This window comes from Elephas maximus, chromosome 1, assembly GCF_024166365.1.
Source record: "Elephas maximus indicus isolate mEleMax1 chromosome 1, mEleMax1 primary haplotype, whole genome shotgun sequence".
NCBI lineage: Eukaryota > Metazoa > Chordata > Mammalia > Proboscidea > Elephantidae > Elephas > Elephas maximus.
The window spans coordinates 80,828,682-80,836,490 of record NC_064819.1 but is presented as its reverse complement, the minus strand read 5'-3'; the positions used below and the strand labels follow the sequence as shown (position 1 = coordinate 80,836,490).

Sequence of the window (7,809 nt, the reverse complement as noted above, 5' to 3'; positions counted from 1 at the left end):
CTATATGAGGAAGGTCCCCGGGTGGCGCACTCTGCGCCGGGTTATCTAACGGTAACTGAAAGGTTGGCGATTGGAACTTACCCAGTGGCACCGTGGACGAAAAGGTCTGGAAATCTGCTTCCTTAAAAATTGTTGTTGGTTGCTATCCAGGCGATTCTGACTCATGTTGACTCCACGGAATCTTAAATGAAGCAGAAGGCCGAGACTTTTCTTCCGGTAAAACCACCAATCTTTAGGTTAGCCCAGACTCAAGCCGGTTGCCGTCGAGTCGATTCCGACTCATAAAAAAAGAAAACCAAGCCAAACCCAGTGCGGTCGAGTCGATTCCGACTCATAGCGACCCTACAGGGCAGAGTAGAAGTGCTCCATAGAGTTTCCAAGGAGCGCCTGGCGGGTTCGAACTGCGGATCCTTTGGTTAGCAGCCCTAGCACTTAACCACTACGCCACCAGCGAGCCCATAGGAGAGTAGAATTGACCCATCGAGTTTCCAGTAGAGCCTGGTGGATTCGAACTACTGACCTTAACCACTAAGCCACCAGGGTTAGCATTCAAGAGCAATTGTGCCCCTGGTCATCCGCAAAGATTAAATCAAAACCCCAAAACCACTGTGGTGGAGTAGGTTACGACTCACAGCTGTAATCTTTCCCGGAGCCGACCGACCGCCTTCTTTCTCCTGCATAGCCGCTGGTGAGTTCAACCGCCAACCTTTTGGTTAGCAGTCCAGCCCCTAACCACAGGGCACACCTTACAGATTACAGCCAAAGAAACCTTATGGAGCAGTTCAACTCTGCAACACATGGGGTCTCCATCCATGAGTTGGATCTATTTGATGGCAATGGAGGAATACCCATCCAGCATTAACAGGGAATGTTTTACCTTCCCCCATTCCAAATTCGTGTTTTCCTTCTGTCTCCCACAGTGAGAGCCCTGGTTTCCAACAACCTCAATATGTGTACTCATTTTCTCAAGCCTAAAATTTACACGAAATAATATCAGAATCGCTACACCCATTAAAAAAAAAAATAGCTTTATTTAAATTAAAAAAAACTACTACATAGAGTTTAACATTTACTTGCCATTCTTGTTTACAATGAGGACAAAGCACTAAGGAAAACTTTTACTTGAATCTGTTCTCTCTTTTTTCTCCTATGTGGATATGTTATGCTTTTGAAATACGTTAGATTTATTTGTTCCTATTTGTATTTAATTTTAGACTATTTTCACAAACACGCGAGTTAGTTTTATTTACTTATTTGCCTCCCTAAAACATTAGTATGTTTCCAAGAGTCAAAAGAATACAGAAAGTTATATTCAGACAAGTCCAAGAGAATGTTTATCCTGTAATTCACCCAGGTGATGGAATGGAGGCAGGCTCCGGGCAATCTGGTGGAAGACCATCAACCAGGAGCAATATCTTTCTTCTTAGCACTAAGGTATCCTTCTCTAGGTTTGTTCGTGTCCGAGAGAGCACGGTGTAGGGAGTTTGGAAACAGGTGAATTGAACATAAAGTGAATTTATCTTGACTTAGTCCTAAAAGACTCTGAAAACAGTCCTGAAGACTCCTCTGCAGCAGGGCCTTGCTGGAGTTACAGTTCTGTGGTAGAATGTGTGCTTAACATGCAACAAGCCCTGGGTTCAAACCCCACTATCTCCACTTTTCTTTTCTAACAATACAGGCCAAAAATCTTACTCTCAGAAACTTACTTCTTTCTTAAGTTGACTTGTTTTGGCCTTAGTGTTTCTTTATTAACTAACTAGTTGAGACAATGATGCTCACTTAAATTTATTTGTTGTCATTTCTACTATCCATACATTCTCTTCGAGCACTCTGAACAATCACTGACATATGGGCCACTATCTGCACCCCTCAAAGACTTAGTGGTCCCTTGAAAGAGTTTGCAGGAAAGCTGAATGCAAAGAGGCTCAAGAATCTGGAAGAAGAAAAACCTGCTCTGCGCTTGGGAAAAATCAATGTTCCTTCTCTGGGACGGGGAACACAAGATTCTCATATAATGTCAGGGAAAGGAGAATTAATTCCTGCCAAAGAAGAGAGCCATTTCTTTGTCTCATGTCCTTCTCTGGCATGTTCTAAAACACTGAGAAGTAGATGTTTAACCCTGGTTTGGGCTGAGGAGGCAAAGGCTCGCTGCCAAGTCTTGTCAACCTCTCATTCACAGACATGGATATCGAGACATGGAGATTGAGCAGGCGGAAGCCATCAAAGATCATAGCAAAGTCTTTGTCCATCTGTTATGAACTCTTGAGGAGGCTGCCAAAGAAGAAACAGAGCGCAAACCCTAAACACTCACAGGTCAAAAGAGGAGAGCACAGACACATTAACCCAGAGACCTCGGGTACGGTCTATATTGTTTCAGGGCAGTTGCCAAATCCTTGTGGAATGATTCTACATTTCCCTATAAATATTTTCAATTATCGATCCTGAGAATAAAAATAACAATCTTGATGAATCAATGTGGATTCAATCATGCAATCTATAAAATATGAACTAAAAGGCTTTTTGTGTTTTGAACTAAACTAGGAGAAAATCTTTTAGGGGACCCTCTTGAAGCAAGGAAAGTTCTAGTTTCTCCACAGGAAGGGGAGATCGGTTATGATAGGGGAGATGAGAAGCCAAGAGTCCTAAAGTTCTTTTATAAAGCATTATCCCCTTTACTCTTCTTTCCAAAAGCTGTGACTATCTGCTTTCTACCAGTCTGTCACAGGTAATCCCTAAGCCAATTTTGAGGTCACCTACATTTTTTTTTACTTGATTTGCTTTTTTTTTTTTTTGCCAGGGACTAACCTTCACTGACTCATAGTGGCGGTATAGGACAGAGTAGAACTGCCCCACGAGTTTCCAAGGAATGCCTGGCGGATTCAAACTGCTGATCCTTTGGTTAGCAGCTGTAGCACTTAACCACCAGCCACCAGGGTTTCTGAGTCGGAATTGACTCCATGGCACGGGGTTTGGTTTTGGTTTGGTAACCTTCATTGCCTCTGTGCCTACACTAGGACTGAGGAAAAGGTGGCTGAGTATGTAATCATGAGCAGTTGTACAGTCTTTGGCTTTCTGTGGCCACAGTTCCCCTCTTTAAACTTCTTTTGAGCTAAAAGCAGGATGTGAAAAGTAAAGGGGCCAGAGAGAATTTCTTTAGAAAAAAGTTGAGTTTCAAGAGGCTTCATTTAAGAGTTAGGAATACAAGGAGCAAACAAATGGGAACTTTCTTTTTTATTATTATTATTTGCATTTCAAGCAAGACCTAGTAACCTTCCCCAGTCTCAGCGGTGCTTAATATCAAAGCTGCTGACCCATCCTGCTTCTGCTCTCAACACCACTCTCACCACATCCATGCATGGAAATGGTAAATTCTTGCAGCTGCCAGGGCAAAACCAATGCTGAACAAGTCTGAATCACGCACACACAAAAAACTCAAACTCACGTGAGCCCTCCACAGTGCTCAGCCTGTCTGCTCCGAGAAGGAAAGAGCGGGGAATCACTCTCAAAGGCCACGTAGTCTTGAGCAAAAGGAACCGACTCCTTTTCTGGGAAAACCCTGTTTCTCTTTTCCTTGTCCTCTTCCTCTCTCCCCTTTTTCTCCTTCTCTTTCTTTATTTCACCCCACTCCCACTCTTTACTCTGCATTAGGTGATGCTCCTCTCTCTTTCCTCATGTGCACTCCAGAATGTTTTCACAGTAGTTCAGCACACTTCCTAGTCCTGTGCATGCCCATTTTAATCTCTGTATTGAGATTCACGTGTAGTTGATACCCTTATTTATCCTAACCCCCCCCCAAAAATCTCTTGATAATTTTTTCCCCTATAATATGCCCAGTGTAACTTCTCCACAGCATAGGCTGAGGCCAACTGCAGAGCTGGGACAAAGGGAAGGCAAATGAATGTTTGGCTTGTGAGGCAGAACCCCCACAGTGCTGTATTCTTTACCTGGAGTCCCCCCCTACAGTGTTGTATTGGAAAATTTTTTCCTTTGCTGCGCTTCACCCGTCCCCTTCAGCTTTGAATTTGAACCCTGCTTTTGCTTGGAGGTTATATATAAACCCCATTGCACCTACATAGTATGATTAAGAATGTTGCAGACAAAACTTGTGTGAACTCCCTACTTGTAAACCCTTGGTGGATTCATTTGTTCCTATTGGTATTTAATTTTAGAGTATTTTCACAAACACTTGAGTTTTTGTGAAACTTGGTGAGCAGTCTTGGGAGCAGTAACCACGGACCGTATCCATTTCCTTGGACAATGAAATAAAGGTGCCTTTTTGTTCACCCATCTCAGTCTCTCATTTACTGGCCAATAAAGTCATGCCAAATAAGAACCCGGGGTTTCCACCTGGTAACACTAGGGACTGAGAAGTCTTGGACCTCACGCCAGGGAGAAAGCATCTGTAAAAGAATCTAAAATATTTTAAAAACTTATATCTGAAATGACAGTCACAACCAAAATGTGGTTAAGGCAGAAAGCCTTGACTCCGCTCATCCGAGACTGAGGTTTGAGAACCTGTCCAGGCACATGGAGGACTTTTATTAAAATTCGCTTTGTAAATGGTCTTCAGCTGCTGCGATTTCCTCATTCATTCCTGAGAGGCTGATTCTGAAAGATGAGCTGTCACCAAACGGAGAGTTTCTTCTTTATTTTGCATACTCTTCTTTTTTTTCAGTCACACCTGAGGCCCGTTTTTAGACCACAGCTCTCTGGCACGTATACTACTTGTCTTCTGGCTTCTCTAGCCTTCTTAACCTTGATTCACATATGTAAATTAGAGTTACAAATAAATAACATTAATTTTACTTCGTGTTTAGCTAAAGGAGTCATGGGTGGTGTAAATGGTTAACTCACTGGGCTGATAACCCAAGAGCTGGATGTTGAAATCCACCCAGAAGCACTAGAAAGAAAACAACCAGCCATTACAAACCCTATGGAGCACAATTTTACTCTGCCACACAAGGGGTCGCCATTCATCAGAATCAACTCTAATCGACTGGTTTGTTTTTTGTGTGTATTTGTTTTATTTTAGCCAATAATGGCAAATTATAAATATAGAAAGCAGACTTGATTAAGATCACGGTCATTTTGAAACAATAAATTATAAAAGTAAATAATAATACTTCTCAGATTTTCATCTTCTCTTGGGTTCTAGGTGTCCAAACAATCTCACAATATCAAAAGCAGCAACAGAGTTCTACTGCTTGATCATTAAGTGGTCAGCTCCACATTCCACTCACCCAATTCCTAAAATTGTTTCTACTTTATTTAATTGGAAGAGTCCAATATTCTGGCACAGTCAAATTGATACAAAAGTTTCTAATGCCCACAGACAGGTAAAAACACAGCTATTAGAAGGCATCAATCTGCAGACCAAAATTTGAACAGCACTAAGGAAGAGATAGGATCTACTGCGGATAAGACGATATCCAAAGAAATCCTTTCTTCTTTTTAAGTTGAGGCTTGGTTCATGAAGAGGAAAATGTGTACAACTTAATTATTCAGCTTAATGACTTATTACATATGTATATATCTCATATAGGCAACATTCAAACCAAGATAAGAAATTTTTCAGCTCTCAGAAGCTGAAATTGTATTTGTATCTATCCCAATGAATTCCAATCTTCTGACCTCTACCACTGTTTTCCTGTGTTTTGAAATACTATACATGGAATCATACAGTATGTGTTCATTTCAGTATAGACTCTTTCACTCAACATAATTTTTATTAGATACATCCATATTGTGTCTAGTAGCAGTAGTTCTTTTTTCTTGCTGTCATATCCCATTGTATTACTACTGTACATCACAATTTTTTGTTCGTTTTGCTGTTGATGTACATATAAAACAACTAATGCTGCTGTGAACATTTTTGTACATATGGTTCAAGAGAAATAAACCTTCATTTTTCTTGGGTCTAAATGCAGCTGTGGAGTTTTAGGGTTATAGGTCTTATATATATTTTGTTTCAGGCAATATTTCTAAATAGTCTACAAGTGTGAATGTGTCAGTTGACAGTCTCATCTGCAATGTAGGAAAGTTTCAGTTGTTCCATATCATCAGCAACACTTGATATTTTCAATTCTTTTATCTTCAGCAATTTTGGTGGAGGGGAGTCTCATTTCATTGTGTTTTAATCTGCATTTTCCTAATAATTAATGATGTTCAGCACCCCACCAGATCAGCTACAGGACTGGCTGCAAGGGGCACAGGTCCAATTCCATGTGGGAAAAAAAGTCCTTGGGAAGGAAGCTGTAGTCGTGGCCAAGTGGTTAAGGCGATGAACTAGAAATGCACTGGGGATTCTCCGCGTAGGTTTGAATCCTTCCGACTACGGACTATTTGGGGCCCTGGTGTTGTGTTGGAAGAGTGGTTCCTTGGAAAGTGCATGGATCCCTGATTACTAGGGGTCCTAGTTGGCTCCACAGCGATGGTTTTTAGTTTATTTTAGTTTTGCTTTTTAGGTCTCGTGCGGCCCTCACCCTTGAAGGTGCCGAACCGGCCGGCCCTTGACAGAGCTGCCTTCTTAAGAGATTTTGAGGCACTTCTCGTTGATGGTTTGGGCGGTGAAGAGATGGCTGGCGGTGTCAAAACATTTCTCCAGGGCCTTGCCAGGGGAATCAAGGACTCCATCTGGGGTATCTATACCATTTCGAAGCTGGGCGCTCCAATACTGTAAAAGAGGGAGGAAAAGCATAGAACAAGGCTAGTAGCGACCTGAGGCAGAAAGGACCCCAGAGTACAGAGCCTAAACAAGACAAGTGAGCCACGTATTGCTGGTAGAATTTTCCAGGGCTGCGCTTGGAATGGAGGAATATTCTGCTTGAGTCTCCTCTTGTTTCATCAAGTGTTTATTCCTGTGATTCAGTCAGTAACAGCACAAATTATTGGTGAACTTTTCTTCTATCACTATGGAGATGTTTGATGGTGGCTGGAATTCTTCCTCACGTCAATTTTCAGTGCTCTTTGGGTGCTCCCCTGTTCGTGCTTAGCAAAGTTGTCAATGTCATTTGGTTCCAAAATATAGGTGACCAGGCATTTGAGGTATCAGAGAGGAAGCCTCACCCATTCCCTAGTGTCAGGAAAGCAACTGCTGATACGCTCTTCAACCTCTGCCTCAGGCTCTTTTCCTTCTCCAAGGGAAGTTTGGGAGTCTCTTCATCCATCCTGTTATTCAGCTGGTTTGTCTCCTGCATATGTCCCTTCTATATTCACTACACTGCTTTGAATAATACTGATTCAATAAAGGAATTGAAATGCACTAGCTGTTGTCAAACAGAAAGGAACTGGCCCTCCTACTTTGGATTTGGTTTGCCCTTTGCTTTGCTCACAGCAACGCAGTTCTCATACATTATCAGTGGCTGCCTCTTCTCCATCCTCTTTCCTTTATTCATTTATCAGCACCAATGAAACAAAGGCCCCTGGCAAAGTGTATCATTTTTAAGTTAAGCCTCTTCTCTCTGGTGGTCTTATTAACAGACCCTTCCATAAGATGGTCTACCTGCAGTGTGCTCAAACTCTGCAGAGAAGTTCCCTTCACCACATCCATCTCCTGCCAAACTTAATGCAGCTGTAGGCCACTGACTTCACCTGCCACCCACAGGGAACGGGTAGGATTGGAAGGAGGATGTGGCAGCTCTTTTCCCTGTTCACCTCCCCTGACCCAGGGAAGATAGGACTCTTTCTGCCAAGGGTGCTTTACATATTCTGTTCTCTCTGAGGAATTGGAATTCTGTCTCTGGTGCACTTAAGCAGAATCTTCCAGACACTAGTATGTGGATTTTAAGGCCGTGAGTCTGAAAAGACCAC

The 7,809-nt window shown here is 42.3% G+C and overlaps 1 pseudogene; it reads left to right on the top strand.

The window, feature by feature from the left end:
• Positions 1-6,547: 6,547 nt before the first annotated feature.
• Positions 6,548-7,584, top strand: LOC126077452 (etoposide-induced protein 2.4-like; annotated as a pseudogene).
• The last annotated feature ends 225 nt before the right edge of the window (positions 7,585-7,809 follow it).